At 41.3% G+C, this 12,874-nt stretch overlaps 1 protein-coding gene across 3 annotated transcripts in view; it reads left to right on the top strand.

Moving 5' to 3' along the window:
• Positions 1–12,874, top strand: part of PTPRF (protein tyrosine phosphatase receptor type F) — a 390,245-nt gene that overhangs the window by 83,573 nt on the left and 293,798 nt on the right. For all 3 annotated transcript variants that reach the window (XM_034063545.1, XM_034063546.1, XM_034063544.1), the window contains exon 2: positions 11,267–11,347. The gene's annotated coding sequence lies outside the window, so the exon portion shown is untranslated. The remainder of the gene's footprint in view (positions 1–11,266; positions 11,348–12,874) is intronic.

Raw genomic sequence — 12,874 nt, 5'->3', positions numbered from 1 at the left:
ATTTACTGCATACATAAATCAAAAGCAAACTTACTGCATTTTGCTTTTTGAATTGGTAAGGGAGTGCTTTCAAGGTTTAAAATAGTTAAGGTATTAACTCTGGATAGTGACTGGAAAATGATTTTGGCCCTGGAGGATTTTGTAAGTGGTAGATCTCATACTCTTGCACTTAATGTTTATTTCTGCATCGGAAAATGAAAATAAATCTTCATGCTATGTTATTTCTTAATTGATTTCTTATCTTGAGCAAATCAAGTCATTGAATTGAGCTAACTGAATAAACTGAAATTAGGAAAAGAGCTATTTCTATATCGGCTGAAAGGTCAGTCACTATTTTGAGTTGGTTTAGTGCATTACTTTCAGCTGTTTAGCCTCTCAGAGGCTTGGGAAGCAACTGCAGGTTTTTTGGACATAGATCTGAATACTTTTGATGCACGAATAGTTGTTAATATTATGTGTATTTATAAAAATATAAAATATGTTGTAATGCTTTAGAAACATAAACCTATTTTAAAGTACTTTAAAACATTATTTAAATACATGTTGAAAGTAAATGTTTAGTTTGCTTCTCAAGGAAAAACCTTAACGATGTGCAAAGACAAATTCGTGTAACTGAGAGCTTCTATTTGGTGTCAGTTGTATAAGCACGTTGCAGAATTACAAGAAATAAGGACTGATTATCTGCAGTTGTTCATTGTGGTTACTTTACTGTTTGGTACTGTTAATACACTTCTAAATGTGTAGTGCTGGTATAGCCTTTGTAATTAATGTGGAAATCTGTGTTGTGTTTACATTTGTTGTCACATTCAATTTTTTGTAAGTTTCAGAAGACACAACTATTCAGAGCACAATGATATAAGGGTGGAATTTTGGAGTAAAACGGATATGCAATACATTTATTTTACTATTATCAACATATTCCATTTTTTTGTGCTTTATTTACATATATAAAGTTGAAATACAGGCACCTCTGAGACAGGATTTTGGCTTATTTTACTAAGCAAATAATAGAGTGTATTGTAAATAATTTTTAAAACTGCTCTTTATTTTAATACCTTCTGTTATAGAAGATCACTCACTGGGGATGATAACTCATGGTAATTCTGGTAGGGAGAACTGTTTATTTAAAAATACGCTTGTCTGGATTTTGTGAGTATATTCATCCACCTTTAATATGCATCTATAATAGATGCTCTGTACTAATGGATGTGTGATACAGTAAGTGCGTTCATCTGTTCTCACTTCAAACACGTGTATTTTATATTTAAGTTACAGCTCACCTTTAATCACTTGACAGAGATTGGATATTCCAGTCTGAATGATTATTGCAATTCCAGCTCTTGTCTGGTATGGTGGCATTGCTGCTGCTGAAGGCAAAACCTCTTAAACTCATGCAGGTTGATGCTATTTTATTTCTAATTTTTTCTTATGCTTTTAAAGGAGGAGGAAAGAAAAGAGTAGTATGTTTTGTAGAGGTGTAAGAAAGCTTGGGTTATATTCAGGATGAGAATTTGCTGGTGGTAGTTGTTAACAGGTTTGGGTGTTGCTGCTAGTTCTCCAATATTAGTGCATTCTCATGGGTCTTTGGGGTTTGTGTCAAAAGCCTCTTAGAGAGGCAGATAAACATCAGCTCTTCAATGCAATGGAGGACACACTTCAGGCAACACTAATGTGAACTTGATCTAATAGTTCCTCTGATATTTTCCTTCATGTTGTTTATCGCTTTTTTTGGATTTGTGCTGTAGCAAGATGTTAACGCTAGCTGCTTGAAGATTATCCTGTTGTGATAGTCTGATGTGACAAAGTGCAATGGATTAAAAAGAAACCAGCCATTCCATTGTATGTTTTTGCATTAATTTTGTGATGGTTGTTTCTCATAACATAAAAATCTCTTTTTCCATTACAACCAGAGTTTGTTGTCAGTAAGCTGCTGATCTGCCAAAGAAGTCTGAGAGCCACTGTTCTTCAAAGAACAACCCCAGTCCTGACTTCACGCTGTCTGATATATCGGTGGCACGCTTGCAAGTTTATGTAGTAGTGTAGTTACATGGACTTTTTATGTTTGATTCAGTCCTGTACCCCTGTGCTTAGAGGTGTTCTCCTCTTCCAGTGTTGACAAGATACTGCTGTGGTCTTTTCTTGTTCTGAAGAACTTCAAAGTCCTGTAGACTGCCTTAAAGTCAGTTCTGTACAGGAGTCTGCTTGATGCGGAGTTAAAACCTTGCAAAAGAGGAGGTGGGGAACCACTAAGCAGTGCTTGGAGAGTGCTCCTGTCTAGCTCTTCCTGGACAAAGCAGTTGTAACAGTGGCCAGCTCCTTTTCTCTTTTTCCGGGCTAGTTCAGTTCAGTATCAGCACAGGTTTTGCTCAGACGACAGTGTTGACAGAGTTTGTACAATGTGGAGAGCTGGAAGTTGGAAGATCCTAGGTATAGTATGAAATAATTCCTTCCCTTGGCAGGCTGCAGTGGCTGTTGAGGGAATGGACGCTTTGGATGAGATGATAGCCGTCACTTAAGCATCCTATTCAGTACCAGATATCTTCATGCAAGAAAAGACATGGTGGACTGATGTGTAGTAGTTAGTTTCTTAAAAGGCATAATTCTAATTCCTAATAATTAGTTGCTCTTAATACCTAAATATGTGTCTTTATCCCTTTGATTACTCAGTAGTAATGGTAATTTGTATGCCTGTCATCCTTGCCTACTCATTCTGTAAACCTCTAATAAGTTTTGGAAGGCTTCATTCGCGTTATGCATTTGTTTAAGAGCTCAGTACACTGAGGGGGGAGAGGAGGTGCTACATGGCAACCTGTATTGGCAAGGAGGTTCCTGCTTTTCCTCCTGATTATTGTAGCATTGTGATGACGAGGGCAAGTGGATGAGTCCTTGGGAGAGTGGGAGGTGGGAAATGAGATTTCTTGTGTTCCAGGGAAATTGTTCATCTTGTTCCAAGCTGGATTCTTGTTTTGCTTTGTGTCGCTTCTCTCGAGAGAACAGCCAAGGAGAAGTATAGAGTCACATAATAACTTAATAAAAGATTCTAAACAACTAGAAGGTGAATGTGGCCTGCGTGTGCTTGACTGTTGAAAGTCCAATCTGGTCTCTCCGGCAAAGTTTGACAGAGATTGTTTAGTCATAGAGTGCTTTGCTGTAGTGTTGTGTGTACAGGAGTAATACGAGAGCAGCAAGAAAATATACTGATATTACATCAGTTGCATTAAAAGCTTCAACCATATCTTGTTTTATTAAGCTTAAGCTTCTATGGAATCTACAATCTGGCTGTGTCAGTATTACTGAAACAGAGAAAAGCCTTTAATCTGGTACACCTCTGAACAAGATGATGTAGCTGCTGCCCTTCAGTACTTGGCAAGAGCTACAGGCTGCATATTGACGTGCACCTCTACCCTGTGATGCAGATTTGTGGTTGTTCCTGCTCCTTTGACAGTACTGGGAATGGGGTGGTCAGCTGTGCTTGGATTAAATGGTAGTATGTTAGTTGTATAGATCTGAAAAGAATTTAGCCCCCCTCTCTTCATCATGTAGACTAGTTAAGTCTGAGTTCAGTACTGTTTTTGCTGATCAATACAGAAAGCACTGTAGGAATTACCTTGTTAGAGTAAAAATGTAGCAAGTAAAACACAGGATGGAACTCTGTGGGCATCAGAAGTAAAATTCCTGATCGAATCTTGAGTTCCTGAGGCAAAATATTGCACCTACTGGATATCCCAGCTGTGTGAAAGGACATTGTTAAAAAGGCATCTTCAGTTTGCAGCTGTGGCTGTTGATAAACTCATATGAGAAGTTTTGATACACTTGCCATTATAGACATTTGAGGCATCAGTTTTTCCCCTTGCCACAAGATCCTCAAAGAAGATAAAGTTGCATAAGCAGTGTTCCTAGATTTCGTACAGGTGGGAGTAATGAGGTGTCATTTCTCCTTGGAAATCCTTGTAACTTGTTCATCAACGTTAGTCATGCTTGGCTTTGTAGTTAAGAGAGATTGTTCAGAATTGGAGTGTCTTAAGAAATGTTTTGGCTTATGGTGAGAGGTTTGTTTGCTTTGTGCCCAGAGCTCACATTTCCATGTTCAACCTGCTGCTGAGAACCTACTGCCAGAATAACAGACAGTCTCCAACAAGGCACTACCAAGAAAACAAATGTTTATTGGCTCCTTTCCTTTTTTATTTCCAGAAGCAAGCAGTGGAAAGACCAGGCAGAGATGTGTGTTTTAATAGTCCTGCTTTGGCTAAAAAATGTTGTGGGTATTGGTGGTCTTTTGGATGGTGTGGAGGGTCCATCTTCCGTCTCAAGGGGATCTGCAATAGGAAAGGTTACCAGCATTATCACCAGCACAAGGCAGAAACTTGGAGCACTTAAGCCAACCATGAAATGCCAACTCCTCCAGCTCTAGAAATACTCACATGATTCAGTATGGTAAAGGGCATGGCAAATATTTGCCCAGAGGTGCCAAAAAAAAGGACTTTTTTTTTTTGCTATGGTGTTCTATGCTTTCTAACTTCCTAAGTGTAAGGATGCTGTGTTAGATGGCTTGGAAACCCCAAGCCTGTCAGTTGGCATTCTTGCTGCAGTAGGCAGGAGCAGGGTTTCTTCTCTGCCACATGCTTTGGATTTTTTGAGTGCAGCCCTTTTGAGCATGTCTGCACCACGTGAGATTCCTCTACACAATCATGGCTTGGTTCTCCACAGTCTAACAAGCCCTTCCTTTGAATCATGCTTTTTTGTTGTCTTTTGTGTTTTGTAGACACTGAAGTCTGAAGTGATTGCTGAGCTGAGAGCTCCATTGTGACCCAGAATTGCATTTTCCATAGAGATAAACTGGTACTTGAAAAGATGGGTTTTTTTTTTTAATTGTTCTGTCCTTCTGCCCAGCTCTGGTTTATACTTGCAGAAGCCACAATATTCTTCAGATATCCACAGAGTTCTTGAATAAATTAAAGTACAATTCAGAAAACAAACTTACTTTGTAGTTTAGTATCAAAGCAAGAGAGGCCTCAACACTAGCTCTGTCTGCATAGCTAAGACCAGCGTAGCTCAGACATGTGCAAATCAAATGTTTCTTCATCTTCTTAAATGAGTTTTCTCACTGATTTGTGGAATATCAGCTTGGTTCTTTATTATACAATATGCAGTTTCTGCAAGCCAGATATTCACCAAAGGTAACATTAGACACTGAGCAAATAATTGTTTCCTGTCACACTGCATTAGTAACTGCAAAGAAAGTGTTTCCTAATTCGTATTTGTACAGAGCTAAATATAGCTCTAGTGAAGCTTAACTTCAGCTTCAGCCACTCAAGTCCCTGAGAAATTGAACACTGTGTTTGTCAGTCACTGGGAAAATTACTTTAGCCGTTCTTGTGTGCTTTTTGCCCTCCCACTTGTGAGTTTTCTAATCTTAGGAACTTGAACATGAGGCTCACCAAATTCTCAGAAAATCCTTGTAGTCCTGGGTTATTGCTGTCTGCAGGGGGGATTGCAGATATTTTCTGTTAGGAGTTTTAGGATAACAAACCCTGGCTGCAACTCCTCCATTCCATATATAACAAAGACAAGGTTAAACTGTCCTGTAGTCATGTTTTGCAGCAAAACCTGCTCTGATTTTTTACGTTAAATCTGTTATTTATTACTCTGTGGCTGTTCTGTAAAGCTGATGACATGATGCGTAAGATCCAGATTGGACTGTACAACTGAAATCATGCTGTGCACCTGGAAAGAAAAATCTGATGTTGTAAAAAGGTGTATGGAATAGATTGTGTCTCTTCCCTGGAAAGCATACAAGTGCCTCCGTATCAAGTCTGTCAGCTGTGGCATAACAGCCTTCGTGCTGCATCTGCACTGAAAAGGCAGCACTGCTTTGTAAGAAGATGGAAATGCCAAATGCTGGGTTTTGGAGCTTTAGTCTTTTGGCTGGCATCTGCAAGGACGATGCTTCAGGCTTAAGTCATCCAGTGGGTCTAGGTGTGAGCTTGGCCTCTGAGTTAATTCCATTCCTTTTTAATTTTGTGTTTGAATGTATGATGATAAGCTCATTCTCTCTAGTCATCTCTGCTTGACAGCAAGCAGGATGAGTGTGTTTCAGAGGTCTGAGGGATCTTAAATTAAGAGTTTGTAGAGAAACCAAGACATTACTTAGTCATTCATCTGTGTCATTTCTTCAACCTTAATTGTGCTGTCAACTTGTGCATTTCATCAGTGCTTTGCCCAATTTCATCAATGCTCTGCCCAACTTTCTCATGGTATGGATGATGCATATAATTAGGAAGAGGAGGGAACATATTTGCTGTTGCTAGTGGGGTGGAGGAATCCTGTGTTGGCTCTGCCAAAGAGAGATCCTTTGAGGAAGCATTCTAAAGAAATCCAAAGGAAATTGGTTAGGTTTGTAACAGCTGTCCTCCTGGCAGACTGAGGTTTATTTATACTGTAGGATGTGACAGGCACTTCCTGGTGCCTCAGCTCTGAAGTGTAAGCGATGGCTGGAAGCGCAAGTGGTTGTGTTAGAAGCTCTCCTTCCTCCAGTGGGGAGAGTGTTTGAGCTTGAACTCTCCCCTTGTTTAGATCTTTGAAGTTTGGATCTTTAAAACCATTCTTCACTCCAAAGACCTACTAGTACAGTTGTCATCCTTCCCATCTGAGATGGGCTGGACCTGGCTCCCTTTAGAGGCCATTAAAGCTCCTCGTTTCATCTTCCAGAGAGGCCAGCAGAGAAAGACAGGAGTAAGTAATTATTCCCTGCCTCCCTCTCCTCCAGTAGCTGAGTGAGCTGTGGAAGTTGAAACACCATTAAATCTCTGATCAGCACGGAGGGGCTACAAAGCCTCTGCAGCCAGGGAGCTCATGGCATGCAATGGAGGGGGTGCTGAATAACAGGTGGTATTTAGAAACTAATAAATGTCTGTGAGTAACAAGATGCTATTGGTAAGGAAACAAATTGGCCTTCTTGTGAATATTTACAGTGATGACTTTCGTCACTGCTGGGATTGCACAATCGTTTTCCAGCTGCCACATGGCTTGTGTTACAACATTTTACACTGGGGTAAAAACTTCCTCTGCTGTGGGGCAGCAGCCACTGGAGCAGTTCAGCAGAGTATATACTTTTAGAAGAGTATTCTCACCAGTTTGGTATTAGTGGGCCACTAGAACCCAAACATCTAAAATATTCTGCGCTGGTGGAGTAAGCCATGCAATTTAGCTTGAGATTTCATCCCATTAAGTGCCAGGCCATGCACAGAGATAATGCTATGTTTGAAGAGTAAGCAGGTGTTAAAGGTTCTTCTCCCTCTTAATGTTGTGTGCAAGTGTTTTACAGTAGATCAAACTTGCCTAATGTAATCTTCATAATGCTTTCATTTAAAATGCTCCCTGTGGTTTGTATTTGTGGAACGGAAAGAGCAGAATCTACTTTGTAGCTTGGTGGGGCGGGGTGTTCGATTGAACATATGTTCACACTGTCATTTGGGAAAGATAATAGGTTTTTAACCTCTGTCAGTGTTAGACTGAGGTATTTATGGAGCTGTATTAAAGCTGTGCTTAGGCAGCTAACCTTGTAATACAGGTTTTTCACAATTCGCCATTTTCTTGTGATAAGTTGTGGCCTCTCTTGGCCTCTCACAGTGCCTCTTGCTGTGTCAGCCAGCATGGGCGCTTACCAAGAAATGTGGAATTCCTTGTTGTCGGTGCTGCATGACATGCTCATGGCTGCCGGTGTTGCCTGCTCAGTAAATACTGTCACATAGATTAAAAAAAAACAGCTTTGGAGAGTTTTGGGAAACACTCTTCTGGGCTTGATGCACCGGAACTGGCAAAAACTGGGGTGGTAACACTCATGCTTTTGATTGCAGAGGTTGCCCAGGTGGAGCTGTGGGTGCTGAGCTCTTGTTCCAAGGTGCTGCAGGGGATGTGCCTTTGCTATGTGTGGCAGAGAAGCTCTCAGCAGCCTGTCTGCTACTCTTGCTGGCCTTGAGTTTAACTTGGGAGACGGGGGAAGCTGTGTGTAATTTAGTGTGCTAAAATCCTATTGATACGGTCTCTCTTCAGTCACTTCAGGCTTCTAAATGAGCCCAGTGGAGACTGCAGTGTGCTTCATGGAGGAGGTTATCTCCAGTGAACTGCCATTACCACTTTCGTCACTGCTGATTAGATTTTTGTTAATGTTTAATCCTCAATGGCAAAAGCCTAATGTTGATGTCCTCTCCGTGTGCAAGCAGAACATCTGTTTTACAAAGTTGGCTTTGACATCCGGAGCTGAGTCAGTGTGAAATTTTAAGTATACATGTCAAAGAGATGCAATGAAATGCAGAGCAGGAGCGATTGCTTTGGTGTGCGCGGGTCCTGTTGTGGAAGGGGCTTTCAGGAGCCTTAAAATGCGTATTAAATAATGCTTGGTATGACCGAGGGGATTTTCTGTCGTCATCCTAAAATTCTTTGCTTTCTGTCTCTGTTTTAACATTTCAGTTGCAGAAAAGATCATTTATTTGTTTAGTTATTTTGGTGTCATGTTCCCCTTTCTTTTCTAGTAGTAGTGCCACAGTGGTGTAGCTGAGAATAGTTGACTTGAACTGCCCCTACAATGCAAATGGAAAATGTACTTATGCTTTTGGGAGAAAGGAGTTTTTTAGGGAAATACATGCATGTGTACTGCAGCTCTGTGTGTTACAACTGCGGGAAATTCCATAGGGTTACCAAAGAATAAATTCAAAAGAAACACATGAAAAGTCATACAATTAGCAGCAGAGACTGATGCGTTTAAGGGAGAATATTAATTTAAATTGCTGGCTTATAGAAATTTCAAGAATTTTTATGCTTTTGATAAAGGGTTGCCATTTAAGTAGCTGAAGTATCCTTCTCTCTGTACAATGTGTTTGGGGATTTAACAAACTTCTTACTGCTGGATGGATTCCACTCAGATGTGATTGCTATTCTTGCAACAAAGAGCAGCTGATGAAGAGAGTGAAAAGAGCCAGTACTGAAATGGTCATTGTGCTAGTCGTGGGGGAAGGGAGGAACCAGATTTGCATGATCTATCTTCTGCTCATTTCGTATATTAGTCTTGGGCATGGGCATCAAGGTGGATGTGTGCATGCCTAAAAGAGGGGTTTCCTCAAATCCTGGGGAGCCTGGCAGGAGATATCAGGGTGCTTCTCTAGGATTTAGACCTGAGAGATGGAGACTGACAGTGTGGGGCAGCTGAAGGTGGGATGGTGACCTGACACTTAGGGAGAGATGCTGGGGTAGAAAATTTGAATGCTGTCTAAGAGGGGGAAAAAACTCATGACATGTTGTAGATAGGGGAACTTGCAGGGACAGAAGAAGGGGACAAAGGTATGAAAAACATACTGAGGAGCACTGTGTATAGATATTGGCAGGGTAAATCCTCTGGGTTTAAAACAGGAACACGCTCTGAATGACTTGCAGTGAATGCTGCCGGTGTGTGCCAGAAGTAAATATAGTAGAGTAAGCACTGCTACAGACTCATTGAAGTCAACGCTGCATAACATAAAATTGCATAATATATTTGTCTGTGAAGGTTGTTAGAACACAGTTTTAAATGGGTCCGAGTCCTTGGAAAGGTGAGTGTATTCTCATTGTCTCTGCTGAGATTTCTAATATATCCCAATCTGACCTGGCAGCAGACTGCCCGCAGAAGGGGTGAGCTTGCTGTTCCCCTCCTACCAGCTCTGGTGCTTGTCTCACCAGCTCCTGAGCAGGTTCCACTTACTGTGCCAGGAGGGAGGGAGCTGCCTCCTCTCCCCAGAATTGAAAGCGAGGGGAATTTTGTTGTCTTGCTCAGCTCAGGTTGTGAGGGGATGAGAGAGAGGGTCTTCTAAGGGGGGTGTGTGTGAGAGGGTAGATGGAGATATCTGTAGGTGCATGAGGCAGGCAGGCATCTCAACCCCATGTCCCATCTCAGAGCTGGAGTGAACCAATGGCTTTCCTACCCTCTTCCACCAAGGATGGTAAATAGTGCATGATGGAGCAGCCATTAGAGCCCCAGAACGTGGGGCACTGTCACACTCTCTGAAAGAGTGCTGAAACTGTTTATGAAATGAGTACTTTGCAAATGATAAAACCTAAATAACACATTCTCTGCATCTGCATAATTTTGAATCACTTATCCTTCTGAGGGCTATAGTCATTTGGCTCACATTAAAGAATGCTTAATGGTGTAATTGAGCTCAAAACGTCGGTTGCTGAGCTGAATCGACACTGAAGATAGAAGGTGTGTTTTTGGGGAGATGTGGGTTCCCTGAAATGTCACTGGGAACATGGAGCAGTGCCCTGAGGGCTCAGAGTGCTGTGGCTGGGACAGGAAGGAGGCACAATCAGGGCTGTGAAAGGTCAGGATATCTTTCAGAAAGGCCTTTTGAGACCTGGAGCAATGGAAGGGAGATGTATCCCTGTGGTGATAACATTGCAGGGTCATGGCCTTAGGAGGCATTAGGAGAAAGATACTTTTTCTCTGAGCTGGGTAGGATGGGAAGGGGATACCAGCTGTGGAAGTGCTGGAGAAACACAGCTTTACTCGGCACTGTCCCAGGGTTACAGTAAGCTGCAAGGATGGTGCTGGGCAGAAGTTAGTGGGGTGAGAGAGGAGGTAGGTAATCTGGAGGATGAGAAGCCATCTCAGAACATACTCCCAAGAACTTGCTTGATTTGGGTGGTAAAATGAACCCTGACAGGCAGGTGATGTAATTCATTTTTATCGTCAAGGAAATAAACCTCAGGGTCAGGGAAAACTCTTCAGGCTGCTGGATCAGTGTTGGCATGAAAACAAATGGCTAAAAGCTGTTCAGGAATAGATGTTAGGCTGAAAGTTAGAAGTTTCTTGACTATTGGAAGAACTCAGTTCTGCAGTGAGTACTGGATATGGAGGCTGAGGAAGAGCATTTTCAGTATGTTGGGGTCTGTTGCTGTGACTTGGGTTCTTGGACGTGATGTTTGTAATGGAGAGCCTGAGGTAGTGGTCTATAAGAGAAACACACGTTTCCCATCTGCATCTGTATGTGGTAGTGGATTATCATGACCACATCATGTCTGAGGAGGAAGAGGGAACTGTCATTTGTTGTCACAGTTTTAAAAGCATCTGGGTGGGAACATGTGGTGAACCAAATCTCTTTTTCCCCAGGGTGGGGAATGCATGTCATTAAGTGAAGTTTTGACCTTTGACCTTTTTTTTTTTTTACATTTCATCTGTGCATGTCCTTGCTGTTATGGTCACTTATGATACTTACTTTTGTTTCTTTTTTTCTAGGTATTTTTATGGCCTCTGTCACAGTGGTGTCTCAGTGTCTCCCAGGCATTTATGGATTTATTCTGAGAACGTTCCTGTGAGGTAGGGAACGTTACCACCTTCGTTTTACAGACTGGCAACTGAGGCACAGGGAGATAAAGGTTGAGTGATGAGTCTGTAGCACAGCCAGCAGTGAAACACTGTTTGCCAGCGTAGAATCATAGAATCCTAGAATAGTTAGGGTTGGAAAGGACCTTAAGATCATCTGGTTCCAGCCCCCCTGCCATGGGCAGGGACACCTCACACTAAACCATTTGTCTTAATCCCAAACCCAGCTCCTTTTTTTTCTTTATTCCTTTCCTTTTAAAATCTTTTATTCTGTCCCTGGTCCGAGTTTTAGTCAAAACAATCTGCAAGGGGCTGGGAGGACCTGTGGAAAATATAATTAGTGTTACTGGTGTCCTTTTTTTAACATTGTTACTTATGAGTTGAAATGCCTTTCTAAAAATACCAGCAGATCTGTTTATGTTAAGTGATCAACATGTTTAGACTTCCACAGATAATCTGTCGTGCTTTTTTGAGTCAGTAACTCCTTTACCCTACCTGTCTTGGCTTGTGGCTGTTGAATTCTTACCCTGCCTAAGTTAATGCCATCCCAATCACCTAAAGCAATGCCAGGAATTTCATCATCCATGCAAAGATCTGATTCATGTCAGGACAGGTGTAAAGTTTCTCAAGCGCACTTATGTATAATTACTGTTTAACTTTATTTTTCAAAGGTCTTTGCAAGCCATCTGAAGTGTTTCTCTCTGAGCTCCCGGATTGGCCCAGAAATTGTGTTTCAGTGCCTGATTAGTAATGCTGATCCCTTTCAAAAGTATTGCGATGTTCCCGACACGTGTGCGCACACTCAATTACAATTTGCACCATAAAAATCAAATATCGTGAACAACCGCTTGAAAAATATCTTCCCCCCTGCTCCCAAGTAAAGAATTTTTAAGATAGTTTTCCCTTGAGCCTTTCTTTTCCTTCAGGTTGGTATTTAAACCATGGCTTTTGCTACTTAAAGGAATTTTCTTAGAGCGATGACTGTAAGAAACCAGCAGGCTCTGACAATTAAATATTTTTATTGTATATTAAAATAAGCAACATTATTAAAATGCAAGTATTGCAAAGGAATAGTTAATGCCATCTTTCTAATCTTGTAGTCTGTAAAATACACACATGGAATTACATTTATGTTCTTGATTAATGTATATTGTGTGTCTTTGTGTCCCCAAGAATGAAGTCCTAATGACTCAGGACCTGTCTCAAAGTGTTCTAAATAAGATTAAAGACCTGGCCAGTGACCTTAACAGTCAATTAGACTATGCATTACTCAGCCCAGTATTTGTGGAGTGTACAAGGGAAATGAAAACTCATTAGCTAAGATGCTGATGCCTTAAACAAAAAAGATTTCTCTAGAAAGAAACAAGAAAAACCAGGAACTGGTCTTGTTGCTTAATTGGAGATTGGAAGGCTCACAGTAGACATGTCATTGCGTATGGGTGTTTGAAAGCAGTGCTGGTGAGGTCCTGAGGAGTGGAGAAAGGCTTGCTAGTGAGCTTTTGGGCTGAAAGGCTTTTTGAA

The sequence above is a fragment of the Melopsittacus undulatus genome, chromosome 6, assembly GCF_012275295.1.
Source record: "Melopsittacus undulatus isolate bMelUnd1 chromosome 6, bMelUnd1.mat.Z, whole genome shotgun sequence".
In the NCBI taxonomy this organism is placed as follows: Eukaryota; Metazoa; Chordata; class Aves; order Psittaciformes; family Psittaculidae; genus Melopsittacus; species Melopsittacus undulatus.
Note: the sequence above shows the minus strand (reverse complement) of the source record. Positions and strands in the feature narration are given on the sequence as shown.